Source organism: Hevea brasiliensis, chromosome 13 (assembly GCF_030052815.1).
Source record: "Hevea brasiliensis isolate MT/VB/25A 57/8 chromosome 13, ASM3005281v1, whole genome shotgun sequence".
NCBI classification, from domain to species: Eukaryota; Viridiplantae; Streptophyta; class Magnoliopsida; order Malpighiales; family Euphorbiaceae; genus Hevea; species Hevea brasiliensis.
This window is the reverse complement of record NC_079505.1, coordinates 53,220,780-53,237,201: the sequence shown is the minus strand read 5'-3', so window position 1 is coordinate 53,237,201 and position 16,422 is coordinate 53,220,780. Positions and strand designations below refer to the sequence as shown.

Sequence of the window (16,422 nt, the reverse complement as noted above, 5' to 3'; positions counted from 1 at the left end):
GGACAGAATTTAATTGTTAGAAATAAGTTTGAAAATCCTACTTAGGGATCTAAAACTCAAAAGTTAAAATATCAAAAGGTTATAGTTCAGTACAAAAGGAAGTAAGTTATAGAACATTGACAGATAAAAAGAGTTATGGAAGTAGAGACTTGAACAGTTGATTCATATGTAACAAAGAAATATTCCGAATGTGAGGAAGACTATGGACTAGAATGGTCAGAGGACCAATGCCTGATGAATGATTCTAATATGACCTCAAGGGTCATTCAAGAAGGAACGTGAACCGAAATATTAGACAACACAATAGTAAGAGGAGATTGGTGTTATCCAAACAAAGTAAACATTGTATTAGATTGTTAAAAGTCTTATACAAATTTGAGAAAAAGAAGATTATACGATCATATAGAAAGGAGAAATAAACGTATGACTATTGTAAGATAGCTACTGGGTAAAAATTTCGTGGACGAAATTTATTTAAGGGGGGGAGAATTGTAACACCCCTAAGTTCGGTAGTGCGTTCTACTGCTCCGGTGACCAGTGCTGTCCGGACGGCTAGGAAGCCTAGAACTACACTTCAATATGAATGAGGAGACATAAAATAATGAAATACAAGAAGAGAAAATACAAGAAAAACAAAGGAAAAATGATTGCAAAGAAATGTGATCAAGTTAAACGAGCCGGGAAACATAGCGATGGGTGATCATGCCAGGAGAATCACGGCGTGGACCGTTGACTAGGGGAACCACGAAAACATTTTAGGACTTAAATAGACCCTTATTGAAGAATAAATATCATTAGAAAGATCAAAGAAAAATTAAATAATTAGTACAAAGAAAAGTGAGAAATCGAAAAAGCAGACAAAATACGATTGTTAGAAAAATCGGAAAGCCACCCGAACAGGGGCATTATGGTCATTTGACATCCCGAATTGTCTTTTGACCTAAATGTCCATTAAAAATAAATAATATTACACTTGGAAAATATAATGAAAAATTAATTTAGGGGTACCTAATGTAAATAGCAAAAATGGGGAGTTAAATGTGGGAAATTGAAACTTTTGATTAAATTAACATTATCTTCCCACTTAGTGCTCCACTCAAACCTAAAGTGGACCACTTAATCTGCATTTGGACAGCAGATTCATTTCCTTCTTCAACCTCAAAAATTCAGCCGTGAGCCTCCATTGAAGAAGAAAAATCCTCCATGGCCATTTTTCAATCAAGCTCCATGCACTCCTCCATTTCAACTCCAATCACCTAGGGTTCTTCATTAAAGTTTGTCTACACATCACAAGGAAGAGTTTGATACCAAATTTAAGAAGTTTAAGCAAGGTTTAACAAGCTCCAACCATAAGGTAAGTTAGCATTTTTGAAGATTTCTTTGATAAACTTTGTATACATGTTATGGGTGTTGGTTTTGTGAAGGAAATTTTTAAGTTTGAAGAGTATTGAGATATCCAGTTTTGGACAGCCATGGAGTCATGTATTTAATGATTTATTGTACATATATTTGATGAGGAATGATGTTGATTATGGTGATTTAATATCCTAGTAAATTATTTCACATATATAGGGTGATTTTTGCATTTGGATGGAAATTGATGAATTGTAGGACACTTGGGTATTGAGGAGGATTTTCGGCAGCCTTGAACCTCTTGGATAAGTGTATGTGTTCATGAAGATATAGGCAGAATTGTAGCACTAAGGATTGATGGATATGTATATGAATGTTGTAAAGTGTATGTAAAGTTTGTAATGTTTAGGTGTGGTTGTAATGGTATTTAGAAATTGTAATTGTGAATGATATTTGGTGTGTTGAGGGTGATTGGAATCTGCCCAAAATAATGCTAATGTAATGTAGAAAATGCTTTTGGTAATGTGCCAAAACAGTTTGGTAGGGTATGGAAGTAAACCTTGCAAGGTGAGTATGTGTTTGAAGTTGGGGTGTGAAATGCATATTGAGGGCAGTGTATATTTTAGCCTATAACCTTGAATGTGTAACCTCAATTGGTATGAGACCAATTTGAGGTGAAACTAGGCACAAAATGTGCCAACTTTCATTGAGAAACCATGCCAAAATTCTGCTTGCAAGGTGACCTAAAAATTTGACCAATTCGGATTAGGTGCAATTAGGACCTGAAAAATGACCAATTGGGCAGCAGTGAGTGTTTAGGCCATAACTCACTCAAACCAGGTCCAATTGACCTGAAATTTTGACCAAGAATAGTTAAGACCCATACCTACAAGTCTTATGAAGACACCAAAGCCCAGAAATGACCATAAGCAAGTCAAACAACTTGCACAAGTTCGGGTCCAAAAACTGGCCGAACCAGAATTGACCAATTTGACCTAAAATTGACCTAAAATGGTACCACTTGACCAGCAATAGTGTAATGACCATAACTTGGTCTACTTAACTCGGATTGACCTGAAATTTTGCACCGCGTGCAATAAGACCTAGATCTACAAGTTTGTAGTTTCGACCGAGACCCGAAAACCGAGGGAACTAGATCGTCCGGTTAGGTCAAACCAGTATCCCGAAATCCAGCAAGTTGCATTAAAATGCACTAAACAAGGAAATGACTTTGGTAAAACGTACCAAACCTAAAACCCTATCGAGTGTGACATATTAATGACACTAAAACCTAATTTACCTAAAACGCATCGAGGGTCGGTATATTAGGTGATTAAGTGAATAATTGAGTTCAGTGCATTATTTACCAAACACCATCGATAGAGACAGTTCAATTTAGCACTGAAACACTTCAAATTGTGTTTCTCAGTTAACAAGGACTCAGCAAAAGGGAAAGAAATACTGAGTCAAGACCAGGAGACAAATATCAGAGGTTTGTGCACAACAACTATTTCTCTTGAATTTTCAATTGAAATAAATATTGACTATTTGTATATTATTGTTTTAAATTGTGTTTGTGCACAACAACTATTTCTTTTGAATTATTTTCAATTGAAATAAATTATGACTACTTGTATATTATTGTTTTAAATTGTGGAAATGTGTTTGGTGGACACTTATTGATTGAAAAACATTGTGAATGGTTTGAAACTGTGAAAAATTGTTTGAATGATATTGATGGATACTTATTGATTGAAAAGCATCAAATGGTTTTGTGGAAATTGAAGTGAATTACGAATTGTGTTGCCATTTTGTGAATGAAATTATAACTTTGGAAATTTATTGGATTCTTACGGATCATTTGAATAAAATGTTTGGACGTGGTTTGACTCACAATTGGCATGACACGGATACTATGTTCCTCCTCCCGTCCTGGGGTGAGGGGGCTTATTCCTCCCTCTTTGACTTATTAGTGCAGGGTGAGCATGATTATGTTCCTCCCTCTTTGACTTCCTCTGAGGTGAGTATGGATGAGTTCTCATTATATAGCTAGCTTCCTCCTCCTCATTGATTTCGATTATTGGGGTGAGCATGTCTTGTCGTGGTGTACAACACGGCATATATGAAAAAATTGTGTCATGGCCTAAATTGTGTTATAGATTGGCAACATTGTATTCTTGATTATTTGATCGAATTGGGGTATTATGTATTGTGAGATTGTGAAAGTGATTTAAACTCTTATTGACATATACTGTCTATTGAATTCAACCATGATCTGACTTATTGAAAATTATTGTGATATTAACAAATGGAGTTTAAATTCTTGTTGACATTTATTGTCTTGAATTTAACTATGGTTTTAAGTATCCACTATTGATATGATTTATGAATTGTGATTTAAAATTTATATTTGGTAAATGTTGTGCACCACTGAGACATTGTCTCAGCGATAGCTTTATTCTTTGTCGCAGTAGAGCAGACGAGCGAGCTAATTTGCTAGTATCGCCAATGATTTTTGGGTATAGTGAGTATACCACATGTGGCATTTTGTACTGTAATGTATATTCACTGTATGTATATTTTGTTCTTGGTTTTGAGCAGTTGTAAATTTAAGTTGTACAGTAAAGTTGTAAAATAATTATGAGTTATTTGGCTTGTAAAAATTGTGTAATATCTTTGTATCTTAGTCTTTGAAAATCACTGTGGATTTGACTTGAGAAATGTGTTGTGTTGATAAAAATGTTGGAGTTGAGATTTGAAAATATATTGAAGTGCTTTTTATAGGTTTTCTGAAGAACTGTTTTGTCCAAAATACAAATGGCACCTTGCCAAAATTTTTACAGATATTCCAAATAAATCAAATGAGTTAGTTGTTTCACTTCAGTTCACCAAAGTCTTTCACACCTGTAAATAGTGCTCACCACTGTAAAAGAAGTAAGAAAAGTTTTTAAAATCCCTTGTAGTGTATTTAATGGATTATCAGTAGACGGAGTTGGTAATTCATTAGGTATACTACGGGATCATGTTATGCCTTACAGAGGGGTAGGGTGTGACATGACTAGCAGGTATCAATCCAATCCAGGTTTGGAACACTGGATAGCTGTCAAGAATATCCTTAAGTATTTGAGAAGAACTAAGAATTTATTCTTGATATATGGGGGTGGTGACTTGCAATTGGATGGTTATATTGATTCTGATTTCCAATCAAATATCGATGATAGAATCTCTACCTCTGGATGTGTGTTCATTTGTAATAGAGGTGCAGTTAGTTGGAATAGTTCCAAACAGAGTACGACTACTGATTCCACTACAGAGGTCGAGTACATTGCTGCATTAGATGCTGCAAAAGAGGCTATTTGGATTTTAGGAACCCCAGTCTCACTAGAAATCCAAACACATAGAAAGGCGCTACCACATTATCAGAGAAATAGTTGGGTGAGGCGATGTAGCCATGCAAAAAATAGCATCAGCTGAAAGTCCAGCTAATCCATTCACTAAGCCTATGCCACAAACTCAGCTAGACCGACATCTTGAGAAGATGGGTCTAAGATATTGTAATGAATGGCTCTAGTGCTAGTGGGAGATTGTTAGTAGTATGCCCTAGAGCATATCATTTAGTATGTATCTTGTACATGTTTTTATTAATAAAAGGCATTTTCACTTTTCCATTTACATAATATATTTATGTGTAATAGAAAATATCCACTGATATTTTGTTAGAAATTTTATTCTTAAGTTGTTAAGAATATGAGTGACAGTATTTCTAGCACAAAGTATCATAAATTGGTTCACAATCGAGGATACTTCACACAGGACATGACTTATCCAGAAAGATTGTATTCATGTTTGTTCCCAATGTATTTATATGAGATATAAATAAGATGGATGAAGGAGCGGAAGCATGAAAAACATAAGTTTAGATCATTGAATTCAAAATTTTTTCTCCTAGGGTCTCATGCATCTTGCAAGATTTATTTTTATCTATTTGATTTCAACAATAAACAGCATATTAAAACTCTTTTAATATAATTTTGGATCTACATTTGCCATTTAAGATTTTAGAATTAATAGATTAATTCACTAGAACCCTAGATTAGATAAAAAATAAGTGCACTAACCTTTTGATGCACCGCAGTGTGTTTGGCACCTTTGGGATGCGCCTAGGACACCAGATGTTGTCCCTCTAGCTTCTCCACACCAAGATCACTAATGGCAGCCCCTTGAACAGCTTTTCAAGCCTTTCCAATCAATTAGAAATTCAGGTTTTGCATTTTGAGAGATTACAGATGTATAAAGGACATTAGAAACGATTTCTAGCAATTTTAATTCAAGAGAATGTTGGCAATTCTCTTTGAATTGATGAGAGATGAAGAAGAAGAGAGGGAGAGGCTCCTTTGGGTGGCGACAACAAAGAAGAACAGCAGCCTTGTTATTTTTTTCTTTTCATCCTTTCCCTTATATAGCTAGGTCACCACTTAAAACCCTTGCCACATGTTACCTTCTGATTGGCTCTAGGTTTAATTGACCCAATCACATTGTGCCAAGTGTCAAACCTAGATTTAATCTTGACTTTGATCATCTTACATGATTAAAAGACAAATGGCCAGCTTATATGTAGTGCCATGTGTCACCATCTCATGGTGTCACATGTCACCCTGTGAAATGACTAAAATACCCTTGTGTCTTAATTTTGAGTTCTCAACCCAAAATAATTATTTCTCTTCTTCTAATCAATTTATATCAAATATAAATTAATTAATTAATCTCTAATAATTAATTTCTCATTATTAAATTCATATTTAAACACTTTAAATATAAATTTAACTTATACTATACATCCAATAACCTAGATTTGGTTTCAAGCCATGCTAGGGACTTTGCAATCTAATTGCAAACCAAAGCTATTTAATTAATCAATTAAACTCTTTAATTAATTAATTAAATTATATTTAACTTAGTGATTACTTGTGTATGTGTGTGACTCACTAGGCTCATCACTAATTGGCAATGAGATATGATATCAACTCTTAATATCATCAGAACTCTTTCTTACCATAAATGATTTCTCTAAATCATTTTATGCAGCTCATAGACTATGGTTAACACCTAGCATAGCATGCCATAGCCACCAATCAGTAATAAGGTTTACCTTAAATGAACCTATAATCATATGCTACCATGCACTAGAATCTCTCTGTTATAAAATCCCAATTCGAGCTGGAGTCATGGTTTATGTCAAACCCCATTTGTTATGAATATTATATTCTCTTTTAATTTTAGTTCTTGATTAAAAAGATTTTTCTCATCAGAAACTCTTTTCTGATTAAATCTATCTGTCCTGGCTAGGAACTTGAAACATCAATAGCAATTAAATGAACATATGATTTTATCCCTATTTACTTAGGGTAACAGATTCCATCTTGATCAACACCTACCTCCATATATAACTAGTAGGAGCTAACACATGCCCATATACCCATTCACAGTACAAGTATGAAAGCAGTATCAAACTCAAACCACCTATATATAAGATAACTATGTTATCTCAGGTCTAAAGATTATATGCACTGATATAATTTATGACAATACATTGACAAGAGTAAACTCTATGTGCTTGTCATAAATATCACTGGTTCGACCTACTTATCATGCATAAGTACCTATCATGTTTGTTATATGGCATGAGACTCACCATTCCATCTTATTTATATCTCATATAAATACATTGGGAACAAACATGAATACAATCTTTCTGGATAAGTCATGTCCTTATTGTGAAGTATCCTCGATTGTGAACTAATTTATGATACTTTATGCTAGAAATATTGTCACTCATATTCTTAACAACTTAAGAATAGAATTTCTAAGAAAATATCAATGGACCTTTTCTATTACACATAAATATGTACAAGATACATATATTATGTAAACGGAAAAGTGAAAATGCCTTTTTATTAATAAAATATGTACAAGATACATACTAAATGATATACTCTAGGGCATACTACTAACAATAGAATAGTGAGTCTCATGCCATATAACAAACATGATAGGCACTTATGCATGATAAGTAGATCGAACTAGTGACATTTATGACAAGCACATGGAGTTTACTCTTGTCAATGCATTGTCATAAATCATATCAGTGCATAAAATCTTTAGACCTGAGATAGCACAGTTATCTTGTATATAGGTGGTTTGAGTTTGATACTGCTTTCATACTTGTACTATGTATGGGTATATGGGCATGTGTTGGCTCCTACTAGTTATATATGGATGTAGGTGTTGATCAAGATGGAATCTGTTACCCTAAGTAAATAGGGATAAAATCCTATGTTCATTTAATTGTTCTTGAGTTTTCAAGTTCCTGGTCTGGACAGATAGATTTAATCAGAAAAGAGTTTCTGATGAGAAAAATCTTTTTAATCAAGAACTGAAATTAAAAGAGATCATAATATTCATAGCAAATAACCATGACTCCAGCTCGAATTGGGATCTTGTAATAGAGAGATTCTAATGCATGGTAACATATGATTACAGGTTCATTTAAGGTAAACCTTATTACTAATTGGGTGGCTATGGCATGCTATGCTAGGTGTTAACCATAGTCTATGAGCTGCATAAAATGATTTAGAGAAATCATTTATGCTAAGAAAGAGTTCTGATGATATTAAGAGTTGATATCATATCTCATTGCCAATTAGTGATGAGCCTAGTGAGTCACACACATACACAAGTAATCACTAAGTTAAATATAATTTAATTAATTAATTAAAGAGTTTAATTGATTAATTAAATAGCTTTGGTTTGCAATTAGATTGCAAAGTCCCTAGCATGGCTTGAAACCAAATCTAGGTTATTGGATGTATAGTATAAGTTAAATTTATATTTAAAGTGTTTAAATATGAATTTAATTAATGAGAAATTAATTAATAGAGATTAATTAATTAATTTATATTTGATATAAATTGATTAGAAGAAGAAAAATAATTATTTTGGGTTGAGAACTCAAAATTAAGACACAGGGGTATTTTGGTCATTTCACAGGGTGACATGTGGCACCATGAGATGTTGACACATGGCACTACACATAAGCTTGCCATTTGTCTTTTAATCATGTAAGATGATCAAAGTCAAGATTAAATCTAAGTTTGACACTTGGCATAATGTGATTGGGTCAATTATACCTAGAGCCAATCAGAAGGTGACATGTGGCAAGGGTAAGGGAGAGGATGAAAAGAAAAAATAATAAGCTACTATTTTTCTTTTGTGCCGCCACCTTGGAGACCTCTCCCCTCTCTTCTTCTTCATCTCTCATCAATTCAAAGAGAATAGCTAACATTCTCTTGAATTAAAAATACTAAAAATCGTTTATAGTGTCCTGTATGCATTTATAACATCTCCAAAGGTGCCAAACACAACTGCAGTGCATCAAAAGGCTTGAGAAGCTATTTAAGGGGCTACTAGTGATCTTGGTATGGACAAACTAGAGGGACAACATCTGGTGTCCTAGGCGTATCCCAAAAGTGCCAAACACAGCTGCAATGCATCAAAAGGTTAGTGCACTTCTTCTTGATCTAATCTAGGGTTCTAATGAATTAATCTGTTAATTCTAAAATCTTACATGGCAAATATAGATCCAAAAATATATTAAAAGTGTTTTAATATGCTGTTTATCATTGAAATCAAATAGATAAAAATGAATCTTGCATGATGCATGTGACCCTAGAAGAAAAATTTTTGAATTCAATGATACAAACTTATGTTTTTCATACTTCCACTCCTTCAGTTTTCATCATTGGGCTCCTCACTACCTCATATATGTAGGTTCTGTAGGGTTAGGGGTCTACATACTTCATACCATAATGCCATTAAAGCTCTTTATGGCCACTCCTTACTTTTCCATTAATAGATTCTCTTTCCTTTAATAGTAGTAGGGGATATGGATACCTTTTTATAGTAGAGACATCATGTGAATGATCTTCTTAAAGATAACTAGCATGATTAACCAGAATGAAGCAACAGGCACATAAACAAAGGACTAAGAGACAATTTCTTTCTTCAAGTGCTCTCTTTCTTTATCTTTTTATATCTCTTCTCCATCTAATCTCTTTAGTTATCTCTATTTTCTTTTTCAATTCTTCTTTTTTTGCTTTGTTACAGTTCCTAAAACCCTAACATAATTATTTTTCTTCTTTTATCTAAGGGGTTAGGGAAAATTATGAATTGGTAATAATAGGAATTGGAATATTAAGATAAATAAACGGTATTAGATATGGCTTATAACGACCATTTATATTCACAGTTGAGAAAGATGGAAGAGAATATAATAATGAGGAAAATAAAAGATAGGAGAATGTGAAGTTAACAGGAGAATGTGAAGTTAATGAACTCTTAGTTAACTTCACATCATCAACTTTCCCTTTTCCCTCCTTCCTTATCTATTCTTTTCCTTAACACAGTCCAAAAAATAATGATCAAAGACTTCCTTTCTTCATTCTATCTTTTCTACTTCTCAGTCCACTTTCTTCTTGTTCTTTTATTGCCTTTTGTTTTCCTCCTTTTCTAGATCCCTCTATTACATATAGAAGGAGAAGATATAGGAATAAAGGAAATAAGGAGGAAGGAGTTGTTGAGAATAGTATAGAAGGAAATAATTTAGTGGAATAAGTAATGGCAATCGAAGGAATAGCTAAAAGGGACCTAGGAGTTGATTATATTAACTATGAAATCATAAAGGAAAAGAATAGTTAATTCAAGAAGGTTGTTAGGAAGATTGTTAGTAGGTAGTTATATTTTTATACAAGAATCAGTTGTAGTCCTATAAGAGGATGATAATTGTAATAGAGGAATATTTCTAAAATAATCAATAAAAATCCTCTTTCTCTATCTTTATGTTCTCTTTGAAACTTTTTCTCTCTATTTCTCCCTATTTCTTATTATTTTTTACTCCTTCTCTTAATTTTCTCAATTTCCAGATTTGAAACCTTGTTCAGGGTTCCAGAAGTAACACCCTTTGGTCTAATTTTTCTTAATTTATGTGCTTAATTTTTCTCGAAGAACCTGCTACAAACTATTCTATCTTGCATGATGAGTAGTTGTCTTGGGGTTGTTTTAAATATTATTGTTATTAGTTAGGAATGTATGAGTATAGTTTTAAAACTTTTTTAACATCTTACTTTTTTGTTTTTAATTTTCACTAAAAATGTCAATACCAGGATTTTAGTTATTATTCTACGAGTATAACTAGTTGCGTTATACGCGATTATTTGTCTTTTTGTGTGCTTGTGCATGTGTGTGTAATGTACCTCTCTTGTGTTTTTGCTGTGCATCTAGGAAAATATTTTATCAATAAGCCTACTTGAAAAATGGAAGATATTTTGTGGCTAGACCTCTTTTATTATTTGATGGGATTGTACCTTACTAAATGTTAGCCAGATTCCTCTCACATTTTATCCCGAATGAATATTTTCTTTTATTATTTGTGATTAGATAATGCCTTTTTTTTTTTGTAAGTAACGAGACATGTAATTGTATGTTATATTTTATTTTTTGAAATTCATTTTAGAGATGTAAACTTGTATCCTAGATTATGATTTTTTGGAGTTGCAGATTGTGAAATACTGTGTTTGAATGAGACACCCTATACGTATCCATTATTTAACTTCTTTTTAAGCTTTGTAAATTGCTATTTTCCTTTACTTTGAAGTAGTCTCTAACATTCCATTTAAATGGTTACATTAAAATTATGGTTGTCAAATGTTTTGAACGGTTCTCCTAATATTTTATTTCATTATATTCAATGTTTTGATAGATAATGTGTCTTTTGATTTGCTTAATTGGTGCTATTGTGTTTCTCTCGACCTCATCCTCTCTCTCTCTCTCTCTCTCTCTCTCTCTCTCTCTCTCTCTCTCTCTCTCTCTCTCTCTGTTTGTGATATGGATCAAGGAGTGAAGATGGGATGGAAGGATAAGAGGCTTGGTAATCAAAGGTTTAGTCTAAAAGAAAGATTAGATTGGCTGGAATGAAGAATAATGAGTTGGAAGAAGCATCTGAAAGGTAAAACGATTAGAGGAAATTCCAAATGCCCAGTAAAGCAACTAAGGAAGCCATGTGTGGCAACAATTATATAAGCAATAACAAATGAGTGGGGGAGGCATGTAAAGATTTCTCTAGTTATTTGGCAAGTTGTTTGGTTAGAAGTCATATTTTGGATTGTTGTTTCTTCTTATTATTTCCTTATTGTATTTTCCTTATGTGGAGGTGAGGAGTAGTAGGGAAGAAAGAAGATCTTGTACTATTGTGATTCGCAACTCAATCAATACAATTCCTTAATTTCTCTTTAGTTTCTCTTTCATTAAATTCTAGCTTTATCAATTCAATTCTAGAATCCGTCCTTGTGCTTGGGATTCATGATTTCTTTTGGATCCATTAGGTCGGAATGAAGGAATTGTATTGATTAATTTAGGAATTACAGTAATACAAGATCTTTTCTCTTCCTCTCTACTTTCCTCCAAATAAGAAAATGAAAAAAGAAATAATAATCTAAAAGATGACTTGACCTAGCAAACTTGTCAAATAACTAGACAAATCTTTTTATGCCTCTCCCATTCCATTTATATTGCTTATAGTTTTTGCCTTCAATTAGCTCCCTTAGTTACTTTATTGACCATCCATAACTTCCTCCAACCATTTCTCCCTTTTAGACACTTCTGTCAACTCATCTTTTTTCATTCCAACCATTCTCATCTTTCTTCTTAAATAAACCTTCAAGTTACTACACCTCTTATCCTTCTAGCCCATCTTCATTCTTGGATCCATATCTCTTTCTCTCTCTCTCTCTTTATTTGAACTGGTATCGACATGTGTTTTTAGATCATATTTAATTCATTGTCTTTTTTCAAACTTTGTTATTAGACTCTCACTAACATCTTAAAAGAAAAGTTGTTAAAGGAAGGGAGAAAACCATATGCTATTCCCATTGGTGGATCAAACCCCATAGGAACTTAGTGAGTTCAGGTGTATAATTTATATCTTGTTTTATGTTTGTTTAAAGTTTGCAATTACATTTTTGATCCACATAAATTTGATTAGTATTCCATAATATTAGATCGGTTAAGCTTTATTCTAGATCAATCCTTTAGAGTGTTCTAAAAGTGATTTTGACGCAAGAAGTCAAAATGCTTCAAAACAAAAATACCATTTACCAAGTCAATAGAATTTGGCTTTCTTAAGTGACTCTGAAATCCTTACTTATCTAATATATAAACAGTTTTATAGAGGAGATGCTTACAAGTTGCACTTGTATTCTTTAATCAAGCAATTGGAAAAGAATATTGACATTTGAATTGGAAATGATGAAAAACTGTAGGAGAAAGTACTAAAATTCTTGTAAAGGGGAAAAAAATTCCTAAGTTAGGGAGTTCATGGGAAAATGTGTTTAGATTAAAAGATTTGAGGATTATTAAGAGGAAAAGAGATACATACCAAAAAGGGAATAGAGGTAGGCTTAGTTGTGTTGCATCTTTTTTATCACAATAGTGAAGATAGAAAGGAAGAATAGATTTTGTGGAAATAATGACTTTATTATTTCCTTAAGATGTGGGGTGTATTTATATGCAATTTCAGTAACTTATAAATGAAAATATACATTTACCCTAATCAAGGAATCCGTTAATTATAGGGATTTAATCTTCTAAATTATAGTGATGTATACATTCATATTCTAATACTCCCCCTAAAGCTGGAGTGTACATATTGCATGCTCCTAGCTTGTTATAAATAATATTAGACATGATTTTATAAATGCATTAGATATCACTGAAGTACAAAACTCTAGCTTTGGTCTAGACTTTGCAAAATGTTTTTTAAAACAAAAAAAAAAGAGTGAGTAGCTTGAGATTAAGCGAAAATCATAGTAGACTACATAGTTATGCATCTACCTTAACCTAGGCTACACGGTATTTATAGAGTGTTTGGACAAATGGTTGTTATATCCCTGACCCATGAACCATTGTTCAACTAAGACTACCTGAGAAACATAATTACTATAGCCCTATAGTTTTACAGTGGTAATTATAGTTTGAAGAGGGATGATGTAATGACCTAAAATTGGAACCGTTACCAACACTAGAGAATGGGTAAGCATGAGGCCACTGGAACTCATATCTAACATTCTTTCTTTTTCTTTCATAAGGCCCGCAATAGATATAAAATATATTAAATAACATAACCATAAAATAAATTGTTTAATATATCAAAATGTGTAGTTGCAAGCACAATAAACCATTAAAAAAACTGCATGTCACCAAAGAGGAGTTTCATAGAACTTACATATGCTTTATAAATAAAATTGAGTTAACACCTATAGAACTCATAGCCAATAGCTGCTAACTGTATTTTCAACTCTTGTCCCAAAAAGGGGAGATAGAAGAAAGGAAGTGAGTTAGGGTCTCAGTGAGTAAAAGCTTACTTAGGGAATAAAACATATTTAAATAAAAATTATTTAAGCATATTAATGCATCACACATATGGGCTTTCATAGCACAAACAAGTCAAAAAAGGTAGTTCAAGTCATCATTGGTTCCCATATCCAATTCCTTTAACTTTCATTGTTTATGAAATTAGAAGTGTCGAATTAGCTATGATTGGACTTTTCTTACTTTTATAACATGGGGATGCCAGAGATACTAAATTGTCTTACCTAGACATCCTATAAAATTAACATTAAGTGAGCTCATTTTACATGTATGCCTTCCCTTTCCTTTACTTTCCCATGGGGAACTAGTGGGTCATTCATGCATTACCGCACAACAAGTAAAATATGCAACATCTTTATGAGTTGTTAAATTATGTATATTTGATAATTCCTTAAAGATACAAAGTATATCTAATAGAATAAGTTCAAGATGCATGGACGCACATGCATGCATAAAAGAACCATTATCTAAAAAGACTTAAGTAGATTATACTCACCCCATAGTGCTGACCTTTATTATCTCACTTACTACTAGATTGACTCTGGACTCCGTGGTTTTAGGTTCTTAATGTCCTAACTTCAAGTCAACATGGGAAGTACTTGAGGGGTTCTTAATTTAGGATTTAAACAAAGTTATTTGAAATTATAGTTCATAGGCAACACTTTTGATGGCCAAAGGGGGGACTTTTGGCTTCAATAGAGCTATGCACTATTCACTTATTTTGGTGGCTGAAGATTCATGTTTCAAGTGCCAAACCTCAAATTTTTTAGAATTCAGTTCACAATTTCAAAATGGGTTTCCAAACCCCCAAATTAGAACATTTGGTCATATGGTCCTCATTCTAAGTGTATTTTACCATTTGACTTTAAACAACCAAAATTACTTTTAAAGAACTTAAATTTCTAAATTCAATCAAAAATTCATTTATTTGAATATCACCCTAAAACAATTCTAATAACCTAAAATACCCTATAATCCTTAAATAAAATAAGAAGGAGTATACGAGAGCTTACCTTATTTAGCTAAAGTCCTCAAGGGAAGAATTTCCCCCACTTTCTCTCCACACATGTTTAATAGGGGGACGAAGAGGGGGCTTTTGCCTTTTTTAGTGTTGATTTCCACTCATTAGGGAGTTAGGGTAGGGAGATTTAGGGAGGCAAGGGGTTAAAAAAAAGAAGGATAGAGGGAAAAATAAGGAGAAAGGTTGAGAAAATGGGAAGAGAGGCTGTTAAAAGCCTTTAAAACTTCAGGTTTTATGCCCATGTTTGTCGAAGTTCAATGGCTGAAGTTCTTCTTTCATGATTAATAAAATTAAATCTCCTTTTCTAAACATTGGCTCTCCTAAACCCCTTTAGGGCCTTTCATCCTCTCAGACTTCGGGGAACATTTTGTCTCCAGTCACATATTTTGGCTAGCTGAAGTAAGGGGCATTACAGATGAATATTTGATGACCTTTAAGTGAGACCATATGGCTAAATAGGATTGTCGAACTCAAGCAACTTCTTCAGAGTGATTACCAGAGAGAATAGTGGTCGGATGTCTTTTACACATTAGTGCATGTCTATGGGTAGAAAACTTGCAGAGGTGTGTGGAAGGTCACGCACTTGATTTCAGCATTAGGGTTTCTTTGGAGGGGTGGTAAGACTCTTATTATCCTCACACATCCACTATAATCAAGGTTTTCTCAACAAAAATTGCTTCAAGCCAAAAAATAAAAGGAAAGCAAGAGAGGGGACTCCAAACCCAAGCTTTGATACCATGTGAAAATAGGAAGAGGAAGAAGAGAACATGGAATAATGGCTTGATTATTCCTTTAAGGCTATTGACATATATATATATATATATATATATATATATATATATATATATATATATATATATATATATATATATATATATATATATATATATATATATATATATATATATATATATATATATATATATATTAATTAAAAACCTTAATCTGGAAACAATATATACAAGCACTAATTGGGCAAAACTAAATTTTCCTAATTTTCTAAACTAATTCAAGATTGCATGCATAATTATAGAATATATCTTTATAACTCTGATACCAAATGTTAGAGCTAGACACCCTAACAAAACTTATTCTTAGAAATTACAATAAAATGAGAGAAAATAGAAAGAAAGAGAAGGAGAAGAGAGAGAAAGACGGAATAAAAAGAATTTAGGATAAAAAATCTTCTATTTTATTAATATTTCTTAAATTCATCTTTTACAATTCAAAAGACCATATTTATATAATTTATTCAGCTTAGCACAACACTAATACCTAACTCTTACTTGACTTTTGTTATCTCTTCTAACTACTTAACAAATTAATGATCCTTAACTATCACTAGACTTCTTGTTAAACCTAGTCCTCTTATATGTAACATTTAATTATATTATTTTTTTCTCTTATTGGGAAAAGTTTCCCTAATAATGTATTAGGCCTTTCTTCATAAAATGGTTTACTTATATGGCTTTTTCTTCAAGCTTGATTAACTAGGCCTTTTCTTCAATTTGATTTTCATATTTGCTCAAAGCAATCCAAAAACCACCCTTTTAGGGAAATTTAATATA

General features: G+C 32.7%; 1 pseudogene; it reads left to right on the top strand.

Moving 5' to 3' along the window:
• The window catches only part of LOC110654827 (bifunctional D-cysteine desulfhydrase/1-aminocyclopropane-1-carboxylate deaminase, mitochondrial-like), a 77,925-nt pseudogene that overhangs the window by 57,226 nt on the left and 4,277 nt on the right, over positions 1-16,422 (top strand).